Source organism: Nomascus leucogenys, chromosome 25 (genome assembly GCF_006542625.1).
Source record: "Nomascus leucogenys isolate Asia chromosome 25, Asia_NLE_v1, whole genome shotgun sequence".
NCBI lineage: Eukaryota > Metazoa > Chordata > Mammalia > Primates > Hylobatidae > Nomascus > Nomascus leucogenys.
This window is the reverse complement of record NC_044405.1, coordinates 5,773,973-5,789,620: the sequence shown is the minus strand read 5'-3', so window position 1 is coordinate 5,789,620 and position 15,648 is coordinate 5,773,973.

Genomic DNA, 15,648 nt, shown 5'->3' with positions numbered 1-15,648 from the left:
TTCCACATCTCTTTCTTTTTAGAGTCTACACATGACTAATTCAAGCCCACTGAAATAATTCCTTTTTTTATTAACTCAATACCAAATGATTTGGAACCTCATTTGCATCTGCAAGATCATTTTACCTTTGTCATATAATGCAGCCTAATTATAGTTATAAAATCCATCTTATGCACAGACCACAACACACACAAGAGGAGAAATTTGTACAATGTTTGCAAACCATAAGGCAGCTGTCTTCAGATTCATCTTAGAATTTTGCATAACATGATCCAGGATTAGATAACATTGACATATCCTGAAAAAAAGGCCAAAATATCATACAGTATTTCAGTATATGCAAAAGTAAAAGACTGCTGATTACATAAGGCAATGTTTGTTAATAAAGTTGCAGTCTGATAGTTATATTTATATCTTAAACAAAATATTTTTATTATTTTTCTAATAATCTTAATTGAATGACATTTGTTTATTACAATTTTATCATAGATTCCATGTAGAAATGCAGAGGGACAAAGATTACCAACAATTATAATTGTAAATTAATTCAAAGACATTTTTCCCTTATTAAGTGAAATAAACTAAATCTCTACTTGGATTTGTAAAATTCCAATCATTAGGAAATTATTATGTGATTTTAGGACAAATAAATTTTAAAAGCCATTCTAAGAAGTTTCTTAGAAGGCGACTTAGTACATAACCATTTATATTATCAAATAAATTGTACTGTACATTATCAAATACTTGTACCAAGAAAGACTTATATAATATTTGCCTTTAAAATCTCCTTTCTAAATCTTCTCTCTGTGTATTATCATGGAAGAGTATGGAAAATGAATATATGTAAGATACCAATGACCAATATGGATCAATAAGGTAGTTATACCAGAGGTATTCATATTCATATGTAAATGGAAATAGATGGAGTTCTAATATTTTAGAAAATTGTTGAAAATATATTGTGAAATGTAGGCATTTCTGAGGATCCAGAATGACATCACGTAGGTTTCTAACTACACCTTGCTTTTCATTCAGAAGAATTTTTTTTTCAAAAATTACCTCTTTCTGTCACCACCAGGGCTCACCTTATATTCATGTACTACTACTTATAAACTTCCTACTGTTTTGCTTCCTTTTTGTACATTTCTTGCCAACCAGATAATCTGCCATTCTGATTCTTACCTTTTCTCAGTTGCCACTGGATGGTCAGTCAGTTCTCAAACATTCTACTCTCCACTTCACAGGTATTCTTGTTGGTTGCCTATCAGTCATTTCTTGGTCTTCTCTCTTTTCAGGTGAGGAGGGAATTAGTTTAGCTTGATAGATATTTTTTAACACATTATAAATACAGATTTATTGAATGCAATATTTGCTTATCATTCACAACAAAAATCATTCACAACAAAATTCTTTTCATTGATTTTATTGCTCTCTACTCATCATTATGTGGCAAATTGGTAGTAGGTTTAGCTGTTGTATATTTATTTGGATATATAAGGATTATTTTTAAATATATCACTTATTAAGAGTATACTACATAGTACATTCACAAAAGGTTTTCATAATTTGAAATGTATATTTAAATGAGAAGGAGAAGGTGAATAGCAACAGATGCATCAAAAGCACTTTCCCTGTATTCTCAAATTTGTTCTCATCTTAATAGATTTATGAAATATGTCTAAGTTTACCTAATATTTTGCCTTATTTTGTAACTTATTTTTGAATAAGTTTCTTCCTTTGCTTTTGCTTTTCAATATCCTTCACTTTGCCTTTTCTTTTAACGTAGTCTCTCCTTCCCACCTTAGTAATATCCTTGTAACACAAACACATGAATTATCTTTAGTAAAATTAAATGTCAAGATACTAAATATTATTTAGTATTATATTTGGTCAAAGATGTGGAAAACATGGTCAATTCACATGCTGTCTTATGGCATATCTCCAGAACCTTCTAGAAATATATTCACTTCTTTATCATTATTGACACCTTCTCTAGTTCAAGCAAATAGCATTCTTCTTTCTACAACTGCAGTCAATATCTGCCTGGTCCCTCAAATCTTGTTTCCCCCTCCACCCTACTGCCAGACTTAAAAAAAAAAAAAATTAGCTTAAAACCCTTCAGCTCTTACCATCATACTTCAGATGAAATCTACATTATGTTCTATAGCCTATTTTGTTCCCCAGTTATGTATTAAAGTTTCTTTCTTTAAAGTTTCTTTCCTGTTTAGTCAGGATGATTCCCCAGGAACACTGGTGTTCTGTTTCCCAGATCTTCCAAATGACCCTTTCTCTGTTAAAGCTTGACTTTATCATGATTCTTTTCTGTAACACTATCTTCATATATGTGGTTCTTTCCTTTCCTTCTAAAAACTAAAAACAGGTGACTTAAAGAAACTTCTGGGTTTTGTTGTTGTTGTTTTTTGTTTGCTTGTTTGTTTTTGAGATGGAGCCTCACTCTTATTGCCCAGGCTAGAGCGCAATGACGAGATCTCTGCTCACTGCAACTCTACCTCCAGAGTTCAAACAGGATTCTCCCTGCCTCACCCTCCTGAGAGCCAGGATTACAGAAGCCCGCCACCACGCCCTGCTAATTTTTGTATTTTTAGTAGAGACGGGGGTTTTGCCATGTTGGATAGGCAGGTCTTGAACTCCTGAAGTCAGGTGATCCTCTCGCCTTGACCTCCCAAAGTACTGTGATTATAGGCGTGAGCCACTGCGCCAGGCCAAAAGAACTTTTAAATTAAGTTATATTCCATATTGTTCTCTGTAACTGTATTCTCTATCTTCCTAACATGTCACATGTCATAGTTATTTACTTTTGCGTGTGTTTGCTTGTTTCCTGAGATACCCACTCTATTATACATTTTACACAGGCAAGTAGTGCAAACTCAGTGCTTGTTACACATCTAGCCAAATACATGGAACATACTTGCAAGTCAAGAATTATTTAGTAAATAAATAAATGGGTGAATGAATGAATGAAGATGGATCAGTCAGTACCACTGGACTGGAGTGGAGTAGTTTGTGTGTTTTATAAATTGTGATATTTTAAAATATAAATTGTGATATTTTAAAATAATTTTTTCCAAAGTACCACAAAATATCTTAAAAACCAAGCACTGACCTCCTACCTATCTCCCATATTTCTGATATAATTACCTTCTCACAGCAGAGGAGTATGAGAAATTAGCTTTGCTTCAAAAGCCACAAGCTGGTGGAGGAAAGCGCATGCTGGGCTGGCTATGTTGAAATCGGCAATTGGAATCGCTGTTATAGACTACTGAAAATTCAAACAATAACTTGAGATATAATTCTACTCTTGTTTTTATTGAGTAGGAAAAAAATGAAAGCATTAAAATAGAGTCCAGAAACAAACAAGTATTTATCCAAAGTCAGTAATGACATCATAGCCATAGTCACTCGTATTTTTTCATGACAGAGTATCTAATTATGAATTTCTGTTCTAGGATAAGAGGTGGGAAATTAGGAGGCTGAGTAATTCATTCCTGTTTGTTACCTTTTCCTCCTTACCAGTAAGATTTTATAATTATGTGGTTTAGGTGTTAATATCCAGAGGCTAGTATTAAAACTGATTTCACTGACCAAATACATAAGACAGCCTTTTAATTACCACAGTAAACCAAGTATTCTTTCTGCAAAGATAATGACTGAAACGTAGCGAGACCAGCTCTGAGTTGAGTGTATTTGCTTTTAAAGCTCAGGTTAAAGAGGGATGAATAATTGCAAAATGCAAACTGTATAAGCTACATGATGCAGCAAAAATTAAATTATGTATTTTACTATTTATTGATGACCTGGAAAAGTCATACTAATCATATAAATTGTTTTTTGTTTGTATCTAAATCATTTTCATCATCAACAAATCTTCTTTTGAATTTAATGCTACATGATTAAGATTATAGGCTTTCAGAGAGTAATAGAAATAATCAGTGAGTAAATTAACAAAAATAATTTATAGATTTCTAAGTTGCATTAATGTATAGAATATTATTTTACACTATGGCTAGATAAAAGACTGCATTATTATTGTTATGATAACAGAGATAATTATCAAGCTGTTTAAATAAAAGGATTATTCACAATATTTAAGGCATTGAGATTCACGATTTTAAGAATGAAAGTATGTTCCAGATAGATAGCATTGCACTGACTGAATTATATTTAGAGATGCCAGTTGATTAAAACAAATACCTTTCGTTCCCCTTTCTATTTTGAACAGCTATTTGTGATTAGCAAATAAAAAATGCTTTCTACTTTCATATTACATTTTTTATAAATTTATAATTTTAAATATATATCTTTTACAATTAAGATAGAAAAATATGGATTCATATATTATAATAATTGTATGACTTATGTTTTTCATCTTCAATGTACTTCTGATTTGTTTTAGGTACCATATTATTAAGCCTTGTATAAAACATCACTGTAAAAGAGTCCTGATACCATAAATTAAACAAAGTCACTTGATATGATTATTTGCACAAATATTTATTGGGTGTGTCTAAGATATTGCACTAAACTCTTTGGGGATTGCAAACATGAGTTTAATAAAGATCATCACTGCTAGAACCCTATATTCAAGTGAAAGGGTGAAGCTTTCTTAATGTCAGTCAATAACTCCTAAACATGAATTACTGATTGTGAATTCCTTTTTTTTTTTTCGAGATGGAGTTTTGCTCCTGTTTCCCCAGGCTGGAGTGCAGCAGCATGATCTCAGCTCACTGCAACCTCTGCCTCCCTAGTTCAAGCAATTCTCCTGCCTCAGCCTCCTGAGTAGCTGGGATTACAAGCCACTGCCACCAAGCCCAGCTGATTTTTGTATTTTTAGTAGATACAGGGTTTCACCATATTGGCCAGGCTGGTCTCGAACTCCTGACCTCAGGTGATCAACCTGCCTTCTCCTCCGAAAGTGCTGGGATTACAGGTGTAAGCCACCACACCCGGCCTGAGTGTGAATTTCAAAGAAATATTTCTAGAATAGAGTGCCTGAATTTGGATTCTTCCCAGAACAAAGTTCAAGGTAAAGACTTTTTTTTAAATTAAATTTTTAAAATTTTTATGGGTACATAGTAGGGGTATATATTTATGGGGTGCATGAGGTAGTTTGATACATGCATGCAATGTGAAATAATCACATCAGGGTAAATGGAGTATCCATCACCTCAAGCACTTATTACTTCTTTGTGTTATAAAAATTCCAATTCTACTCTTTTAGTTATTTTTTAAATAGATGCTAAATTACAGTTTACTGTAGTCACCCTATTGTGCTATCAAATCCTAGATCTTATTCATTCTACTTTACTCTATTTTTGCAACCATTAACCAACCCCACCACCCTTCCCAGGTCCTGGTAACCATTTTTCTACCATCTATCTCCATGAGTTCAATTGTTTTAATTATTAGCTCCCACAAATGAGTGAGAAACGAAAGCAAAGACTTATGTCAGCCATGTATTGGAGAATGTTAACTATGGAAAGTACAAAAACTCTGAACATCTCAGTTTCTTTATTAGTAACATGGCGATGATTGTTATTTTTGTTAAAATTACAAGAAATAATGTATATAATTTATCTGAGTAGCCTCTAAAATTTCTCAATAAAGAGTAACTATTATATGCTAGAGATAGCACTTTGCCTTATACTTTATTTTTATTATCATTATTCCTTAAATCTAAAGTGCTCTTTACTTTGTCAAAAAAAAAAATAAATGTTTTTCTTTATAAATTTGTATGCTACTTTTACGTTCCTTTTAAACTATAGATTATCCTAAAAAGCAATGTCACCTTTTAAATGTTTTTCATGATAAAACACCATGTTGGCCGGGCGCGGTGGCTCACGCTTGTAATCCCAGCACTTTGGGAGGCCGAGGCGGGCGGATCACGAGGTCAGGAGATCAAGACCACGGTGAAATCCCGTCTCTACTAAAAATACAAAAAATTAGCCGGGCGTGGTGGCGGGTGCCTGTAGTCCCAGCTATTCAGAGAGGCTGAGGCAGGAGAATGGCGTGAACCCGGGAGGTGAAGCTTGCAGTGAGCCGAGATTGCGCCACTGCACTCCAGCCTGGGCAACAGAGCGAGACTCCGTCTCAAAGAAAAAAAAAAAAAAAAACACCATGTTACACTGAACAAGTGGTACAAAATCCTGAGTAACCTTTTTGGGTTGTTTGGTGAAACATTCATTGGCTTATGTGTCTCTCTCTTAGACATGTGGCTGAAATTCCTGTAGAATCCTTGATTTCAGTTATATTTTATTTCCTGTTTAAGTTCTGGAGATATCTGGTTCTTGTCTGTGTGGAGTACATCCCTTGCCAGTGATCACCCAACAAACTTCTCTTCCTGAATAGCCTCGATGCCCTTTACACATTGCATTCCTTGATCTGCCACCTTGCACGACCTATCACGCTAGCACACCAGGTTATGTATTTCTTATCATGGGTTACTCAGTACATAAATATATTTTACCACAAGTATCAGAACTAAAGAAATAATGTGATATGTTGCCAGAAAGAGAAGAAAAAATGAATAAGAGGTGAAGAAAAAGAGAGGAGCATCAAAACCAGCATAACTCGTCACTATAGTCTTCGTATAAAAATGAAAAACATATTTGACCACTCTGAACATACTAGAATGTAAGACTACTACCATAAATTTGGAAAAACTTTCTGAACTATATAGCTAAATTAAAAAAAAAAGAAGAGTTAAAAGCGAAAGTAAGTCTGCTTTTGAGAAAATCCATTATTATTCTTTCCAAAAACTATAAAATAAAATAATCTTGTCTTAAGGCTCTATTGTCCATATGGGAGAGATTCTCCATGATACTGGCAGAATGGAACTTATATTTTAATTGCTTATTTAAAGTTTAAGATGAAACAATCATTCTCCAGTTAAGTTGAGCACCTAAGAAATTGCCTTATGCTCTGTCTTGAGGAAGCTCAGAATTTAAAGACACATTAGGTAGAAGTAGCCAAACTGAAAATTTCCCTGATTATTCCAAGTCATAGTCTCTTTATTTAACATTTATAGATTCTGCCCATAAATTAAATGATTTTTATTTTTATTACTAAAGTATAGACTTCAGTAATAAAATCTTATAAATGTTTAAAAGGACACTGTCGTTTAGTGTCACTCATCTAAATTTTTATGAATCTTCCCAAAATTCTTTTAATGATTTTGCTAAAGAAAAGTGGCCTTTTCTCCTCTAATACTTCCAAGTGTTAGATATTAAGTCATGTTACATTTCCTTTTTTCATGTTTGTGTATATACAAGCTTTTAGTTATTTATTATGAAAAAATATAATTTCAAACAGTGTTCACTGAAAAAAAAGATTCATTCCTTCACTCTTAAACTCATTAAACCTTAAATATGAGTCCATGCTACATGAGAAATTCTCATCAAAATGCATAATTCCAGTTAATATTAATAACTTCAAAATCAATAATTCTAACTTTTCTTTTTCTTAAAACATTCGTATATCATTGAAGGTTACTGCTAAATAAATACATGAACTTCTTTTACTATTGGTTGTAATTAAGTAATATGTAAAGTTTCATTTGACATCAGGTAACAAGTTATTATGTTGGTGCAAAAGTAATTGTGGTTTTTGCATTACTTTCAGAAACTTCAACTACTTTGCACCAATCTAATACTTGCAGAGCAGGCAAATCAAATAAGCTGCATTATTGAAGGTTGTCTAAGTGTTAAATGACAGTTTTAACTTAAAATAGTTAACTAAGACAATTTTAACTTACATGGGGACTTTCAGGACCCAAACGTTTTCTCATATTTATGTATAAATTTTATGTTAGAATTATTTTCAAAGTGGTAAAAATATTAACAAATAGGACTTCCACATTGGGTCCTGACTGCTGAGTTTTTAATCAAATTAAATTTTCTGCTGAAAACAAGTATAAAACCTATAAAATATACAAAAATACTCAGAGGACATAAGAGAGCGATAAAAGGGATATAGAATGTGAGGGGCCACATTCTAAAGAGAAGGGATGTGAGCTGGACTCAGACATGTTCCACATTTACTTTCTTTCTATTTATTTATTTATTTATTTATTTATTTATTTTGAGACAGAGTCTTGCTCTGTCGCCCAGGCTGGAGTGTAGTGGCTCAATCTCGGCTCACTGCAAGCTCCACCTCCCAGGTTCACGCCATTCTCCTGCCTCAGCTTCCCAAGTAGCTGGGACTACAGGCGCCCGCCACCACAACCGGCTAATTTTTTGTATTTTTAGTAGAGATGGGGTTTCACCGTGTTAACCAGGATGGTCTCGATCTCCTGACTTTGTGATCCACCCGCCTTGGCCTCCCAAAGTGCCGGGATTACAGGCATGAGCCACTGGGCCTGGCTTTCCCTTCACTTTTTTTTTTTTTTTAACACATGGAATATTTACATTTCCGGTGTGGACAATAAGAGTCTAAGAAGATATATATTTATTTTGGCTTTCAGTAGTGTCACCTAGTAACACAGACAGGTTGAAGTTAAAAAGCTACAAAGGTGACTGGGGCTTAAATTTAGTGATGAAAACGCTGTGCAGCCAAAAGTCTGCATGAGTGCTATCTTCTTTGAGCTGTCATCTTTTAAGGTGGACATGTACAAAGGGAAACAGAAATAAAGCAAAAAACAATAACTGGAATTCAAAATAACACATCAGAGCCTTTAATAGCCTTGCTGTCCTGAAGAGCCTAAAGTATGGGCATGTCATGGTCAAGTCATGATGCCGTCTTTCAGGGGCCAGAAGATGTAAGCTGTAGAAGTAAAGCTTTGCTCTAGGAGAAAAATGTATATTCTGGACTAAGATTAAACTATAAATAAACTCGCCATAAAACTCAAATATATCATATGATATCAAAGATACCAAAAGCTGTCATCTGAATTCTAAATAATGGCCAGAGGAAAGTTCAACCATCCTGGAAGAAGAGTACATCAACCAATGACTGCAATTTTACAAACAAATTGAAGACTTTTTTTTAAAAGAAACCTACCAAGTATGCCAGAAAAACAAAAGTACTAAAATGTAAAGAGAAAGAGAGAATAAAGAAGAGAGAAAAAAATAGAAATGGATTAAACACATCAAAGAGATTTTTAAAATCTTTATTCTCCATAGTCCAAACATGGTGTTTTCTATGTATTTCTCATCCAATCTTTAACATGAGAAAAAAATGTTTTTACAATACTTAAGAAACTCATAATAAATATATTCGAGCTTCAAAAATGTCTGTGGTTTAATTAGAGAAAGCGAAAATGACAGAAGCAATTTTTCTTAAATTACTCATTCTTTTGCAAAATAGATAAAAGACCAAAACCTATGAACTTAAGAAGGTGCATGAACTGCAAGTAGGATAGTCATAAGGAAAATAAGCCCTAGGAGTTGCATAGTAAAATTTCAAAACGCCAGTTCAGAGGGGAAATCTTAAAGTGGCCGGAGGAAAAATCTACATGATCTTTAAGGAGCAAAAAGAAGACAAACAGATGTGATTTCAGCTGAAAGTATGGAATCAAGAAGACACAGACAAATGACATCATTTGGAGAAAAAAATTGCAGAAAAAAATCAATTGGAGAAAAAAATCCAATTAAAAAATGCTACATTACTTCAAAAATCCTTGGAAAATTAAAATGAAATAGATATTCCCAGGCAAACACATTTTTAAAACCCCAAGAGATTAAATAAAAGTATTGCAGTAATGTATCGTCTCATTTTGAACACTATATTTTGAACCATACTGTGATTACATAGGAATTAAATTATTTCTTAGAGAACGTGTACTGAATTATTACAGAGATAAGGGTATTAGGTAAGCAACCTACTATGAAGTGGTTCAGAAAAATATACATGTATATAAAATATACATGTATATTTTTAAAGGGCCAGAAGACCTTAAAGGGCATCTTTAATTTTTGTCATAATTTGCTGTTATTCCATCCTATAATTCAATAGTATACCTTGTCACTTTATTACTGATGAATGTGTCTCCCTGTATTATCAAACATCAAAATTATTTCTTTAAGGTTATGCCAAAATAGCTCTAAATCTTTCCAAATATTTTATTAAATTGCTAACTTAAGGCAGGCAAAGCATAAAATTCAGAAAGTGTAGTAGCTTTATCTTTAAACTGACATCTTGGTTTATTCTTTATATAAACTGAATTAACCTAATATCTCGAACACTTCCTTTCTAAATATTAGAATAATTTTTGAGTGGCCCTTAATTGGCTGATAATTCACATACAAATGTCCAAGTAGGTCCATAATTATCAAATCTTTCATATAGAACTAAACTAATGGTTTTCCCACCATCTTGAATTTTGAATAAATTTTGGTAGGAAATTTGAATAAATTAATAAATTTTTAACTAAAAACAAGAGTAATTTTAATACAATATATTGTTGAATATGAGTAAGATTAATATTAGGAATCTTTTTCTTGTCCTTAGTTTGTTAGATGAATATAAGCTTTCACTGATAAGGCAGCCTACATAGAATTTTACAGTTGAACTGATTTATCACAGAAATGAATACTGTGCAATGTTCAATTATATTCAATGTGAACTATGAATTTGGAAAATAAATACTATCTAAAGTCTTTCGAAGAACTATAATTCCTTTTACAGTAAAACACAAACACATGTGTATGCAAATATATCACTACATGTTTATGTATACATAAACATATAAGTAAACATGCATTTATTCATATACTTAAACACACCAAATAGATTGCATCTTAAAGTAAATGGCCAAACTGTAATACCTGCAGTTTGATAATATTTTATATTTTTGATAAATACTATAAATATTTTTTAGCCTTTTTTACCTGTTATATTACCATTAATCTTGGAAACAGGCATCATTTGTAAATCCGTATCTTTAGACGTTTTGCAATTTAAAAATCAAAATAAATAACAAATAAAAATTGAGGACAGAAGGTAATTCTGACAAATATAACCTGTGGATATTAATTTAAAAATTAAAAGGCATGAATTTAGGATTAATCAGTGCTATGTCTGCGTAGTTACCCCCCTCTTCTAATTTTTACTAGCAATAGAAATTTTACCGAACTTCAGAACCTAAAACTGCAATCACTATATAACTGTTGGATTTCATGATGCCATTTATGTTCTGTAACTAATTTGATTAATTTATTTATTACAGATTTTGTTCATTTTTCTAGTGCATAAAGATACTCAGAGGCCCTTACAAATACTTGGTACTACACAAAAAATATAATTAGTTCACTTTTAAAATACATATTTTTAAGTTAGTGGGTACATCCTACGTGTATTTATGGGGTACATGAGATTTTTTGACACAGGCATGCAATGTGAAGCACGGACATCAGGGAGAACTGGGTATTCATCCCCTCAAGCATTTATCATTTGTTTTACAAACAAATCATACCCCTTTCATTATTTTAAAATGTACAAGTAAATTATTATTGACTATTATCACCCTTCTGTGCTATCAAATACTATGTCTTATTCATTCTTTCTATTATTAAATGGGGTGAAATAATATCTCATTGTATTTTTGATTTGCGTTTATCTAATGATCACTGATGTTGAACACCTCTTTATACGTCTATTTGCCATTTCTGTCTTCTTTTGAGAAATGTCTATTCAATTTTTCCCATTTCTTAAACAGATTATGAAGTTTTTTTCCAATATAGTTGTTTGAGCTCCTTTTATATTCTCATTATCAATCCCTTGTCAGAAGAGTAGTTTGCAATTTTTTTTCAATTCTGTACGTTGTCTATTCACTTTGTTGATTGTTTCCTTCAATGTGCAGAAGTTTTTTAACTTGATGTAATCCCATTTATCCATTTTTGCTTTGCTTGCCTGTGCTTGTGGGGTATTTTTTTTCCACAGGATGGAATGTATTTTCTGAACTTCAAAGTAAAAACCATTACTCTGCCCTAGGAAATTTTTTTTAAATTTTTTTTATTTTCATAGGTTTTTGGGGAACAGGTGGTATCTGATTACATAAGTTCTTTTGTGGTGATTTGCGAAATTTTGGTGTACCCATAACCTGAGCAGTATATACTGAACCCAATTTGTAGTCTTTTATCCCTCACCCACCTCGTACCCCTTCCCCTGAGTCACCAAAGTCTGTTGTATCATTCTTATGCCTTTGCATCCTCATAGGTTAGCTCCCACTTATGAATGAGAACATACAATGTTTGGTTTTCCATTCCTGAGTTACTTCACCTAGAATAGTCTCCAGTTACACCCAGGCTGCTGCAAATGACATTAATTTGTTCCATTTTATGGCTGAGTGGTATTCCAACATACACATATATATACACACACATATATATACATATACACATATGTATATACATACATATGTGTGTGTATATATATGTGTATATATGTGTGTGTGTGTATATATATATATATTCACAATTTCTTTATTCACTCGTTGATTGATGGGCATTTGGGCTGGTTCCATACTTTTGCAATTGTGAATTGTGCTACTATAAACATGCTTGTGCAAGTATCTTTTTCTTATAATGACTTCTTTTTCTCTGGGTAGATATCCAGTAGTGGGATTGATGGATCAAATGGTATTTCTACTTCTAGTCCTTTAAGGGATCTCCACACTGTTTTCCATAGTGGTTGTACTAGTTTACATTCCCACCAGCAGTGTAGAAGTGTCCCCTATTCACTGCATCCATGCCAACATCTAGTATTTTTTTTATTTTTTGATTATGGCCATTCTTGCAGGAGTAAAGTGGTATCATATCATGGTTTTGATTTGCATTTCCTTGATCATTAGTAATGTAGAGCATTTTTTCATGTTTGTTGGCCATTTGTATATCTTGTTTTGAGAACTGTCAATTCATGTCCTTTGCCCACTTTTTGATGGGATTGTTTTTTATTCTTTCTAATTTGTTTGAGTTTGTTGCAGATTATGAATATTAGTCCTTTATCAGATCTGTAGATTGTGAATATTTTCTCCCACTCTGTGGGTTGTCTGTTTGCTCTGCTGGTTATTTCTTTTGTTGTATAGAAGCTCTTTAAGTCCCACCTATTTGTCTTCGATTTTGTTGCATTTGCTTTTAGGTTCTTGGTCATAAAGCCTTTGCCATCCTCTAGAATTTTCAGTTTCAGGTCTTAGATTTAAGTCCTTGATCCATCTTGCGTCTATTTTTGTATAAGGTGAGAGATGAAGATACAGTTTCATTCTCCTACATGTGACTTGCTAATTATCCCCATACCATTTGTTGATTAGGGTGTCCTTTCCCCACCTTATGTTTTTATTTGCTTTGTTGAAGATAATGTAAGTATTTAGGTAAGATAATATAAGTATTTGGGTTTGTTTTTGGTTTCTGTATTCTATTCTATTGGACTATGTGCCTATTTTTAAACCAGTACCATGCTGCTTTGGTGAATATGGCCTTAGAGTATAGTTTTAAATCAGGTAATGTGATGCCTCCAGATCTGTTCTTTTTGATGAGTTTTGCTTTGGATGTGTGGGTTCTTTTTTGGTTCTATATGAGTTTTAGGATTTTTTTTTAGTTCTGTGAAGAATGATGGTGGTGTTTTGATGGGAATGACATTGAATTTGTAGACTTCTTTTCACAGTATTGTTATTTTCACAGTACGGTTATTTTCGCAGTATTGTTTCTACCCATCCATGAGTGTAAGATGTGTTTTCATTTGTGTTGACTGTGATTTCTTTCAGCAGTGTTTCATAGTTTTTCTGATAGTGACCTTTCCCTCGTTGCATAGGTATATTCCTTTTTTTATTTTTTTGCAGCTTTTGTAAAAGGGGTTGAATTATTGGTTTGATTCTCAGCTTGGTGGCTGTTGGTGTATAGCAGAGCAACTGATTTTTGTACATTAACTTTTTATTCTTCAACTTTGCTGAAGTGACAGTTTTACTTCCTGTTTACCAATTTGGATGCCCTTTATTTCTTTCTCTTGTCTGATTGCTTTGGCTAGGACTTCCAATACTATGTTGAATAGAAATGGTGAGAGTGGGCATACTTGTCTTGTTCCAGTTCACAGAAGGAATGCTTTCAAGTTTTCCCTGTTCAGTATTACATTGGCTGTGAATTTGTCATAGACGGCTTTTATTACATTGAAGTATATTCCTGGTATGCCGATTTTGCTGAAGGTTTCAATCATTCATAAACACTAGATTTTGTGAAATGCTGTTTCTGCATCTATTGAGATGATCATGTGATTTTTGTTTTTAATTCTGTTTATGCAGTGCATCATATTTATTGACTTGTGTATGTTAAACCATTCCTGCATCTCTGGTATGAAACTGTATTGATCATGGTGGATTGTCTTTTTGATATCTTGTTGGATTTGGTTAGCTAGTAGTTTTTTAAAGGATTTTTGCATCTATGTCCATCAGAGATATTGGTCTTTAGTTTCCTTTTTTTGTTATTTCCTTTCCTGGTTTTGGTAATAGGGTGATATTGGCTTCATAGAATTTTTTTTAAGAAGGATTCTCTCCATCTCTATCTTGTGGAATAGTGTCAATAACTTTGGTACCAATTCACCTCCCACTATGTTCTTCCCTTGACATGTGGGAATTATGGCAATAGCAATTTGAGATGACATTTGGGTGGGGACACAGAACCAAACTGTATCAGAAGATACATAGCTAGGCACCTGGGAAGTATAAGTATAAAGCACATTCCTGAATGTTTACGTTGAAATACTGAAAAATACTAAATACTGATTTGTAATTATTACTGACTGATTAAGCACATTAAACACATTTCACCACTGTTGCCAAATATTTGCCTACATCTGTAACCTTCCAACTTTAAAGCTTGTTTATTTTTAAAATTGTATGTTAAAAAAACAATGTAAGCAAGAAGGAAATTTGGGGACCTACATAATTAAAAGTCAGTCAAGGATAAATTTTGATACTAAAATTACGTCGTTTCTTTGCCTTTCTTTTTCTCCATCTCTGGATTCCATTTTACTTTATTTTAGTTTTTTTGTCATGCAGAAACCTGGGCTTAAACAAATTTATGTACAGTGTTAAAGTTAAGATGACAAAGCCAAGCTAAATAGTAATTCCATCTTTCCAGAGCAATATTTCTGTCTCTAGAAATCTCAGCAGTTGTTTCTTTTCAAGCATTAAAAATTATTAATGGACACCGATTGACATCTTGTGTTCACTTTTCTCTCTATAAGCAAATTACTTTGTCCAGGTCATAGAACCTTTGAATATATCTGACTCATTTATTTTTGTGTGTGTCTCAGGCAAAGATGATGCAGTAACTCTCACCAGAAAAGAGAGGGAAATCATATAATTACAAAATTTGCTGTTTTCTACTACAACTTACTATAATCCAATGTGGCATATCTACTTTGTTTTGATGGTATTGAGGTTTCCAATTTTTTTCATGTCATTTTATTTACACATCAAATTCTTTTTTCGTTTATATTAGATTATGCTATTATCTTGAATGTCCCTTGCCTTCCTTTTCAATATTCTAAATCCTATCCATCTATGGAAGTAAAATTCAATATATACACTTCCTATGAAAGTTTCTTTGCTCTTTTATGGTTAAATGATCTCTAATTCCCCTAACACTTTATGGTATTTAATATATCATTTAACTTTTTATCACTTTATTATGTTACATTTAT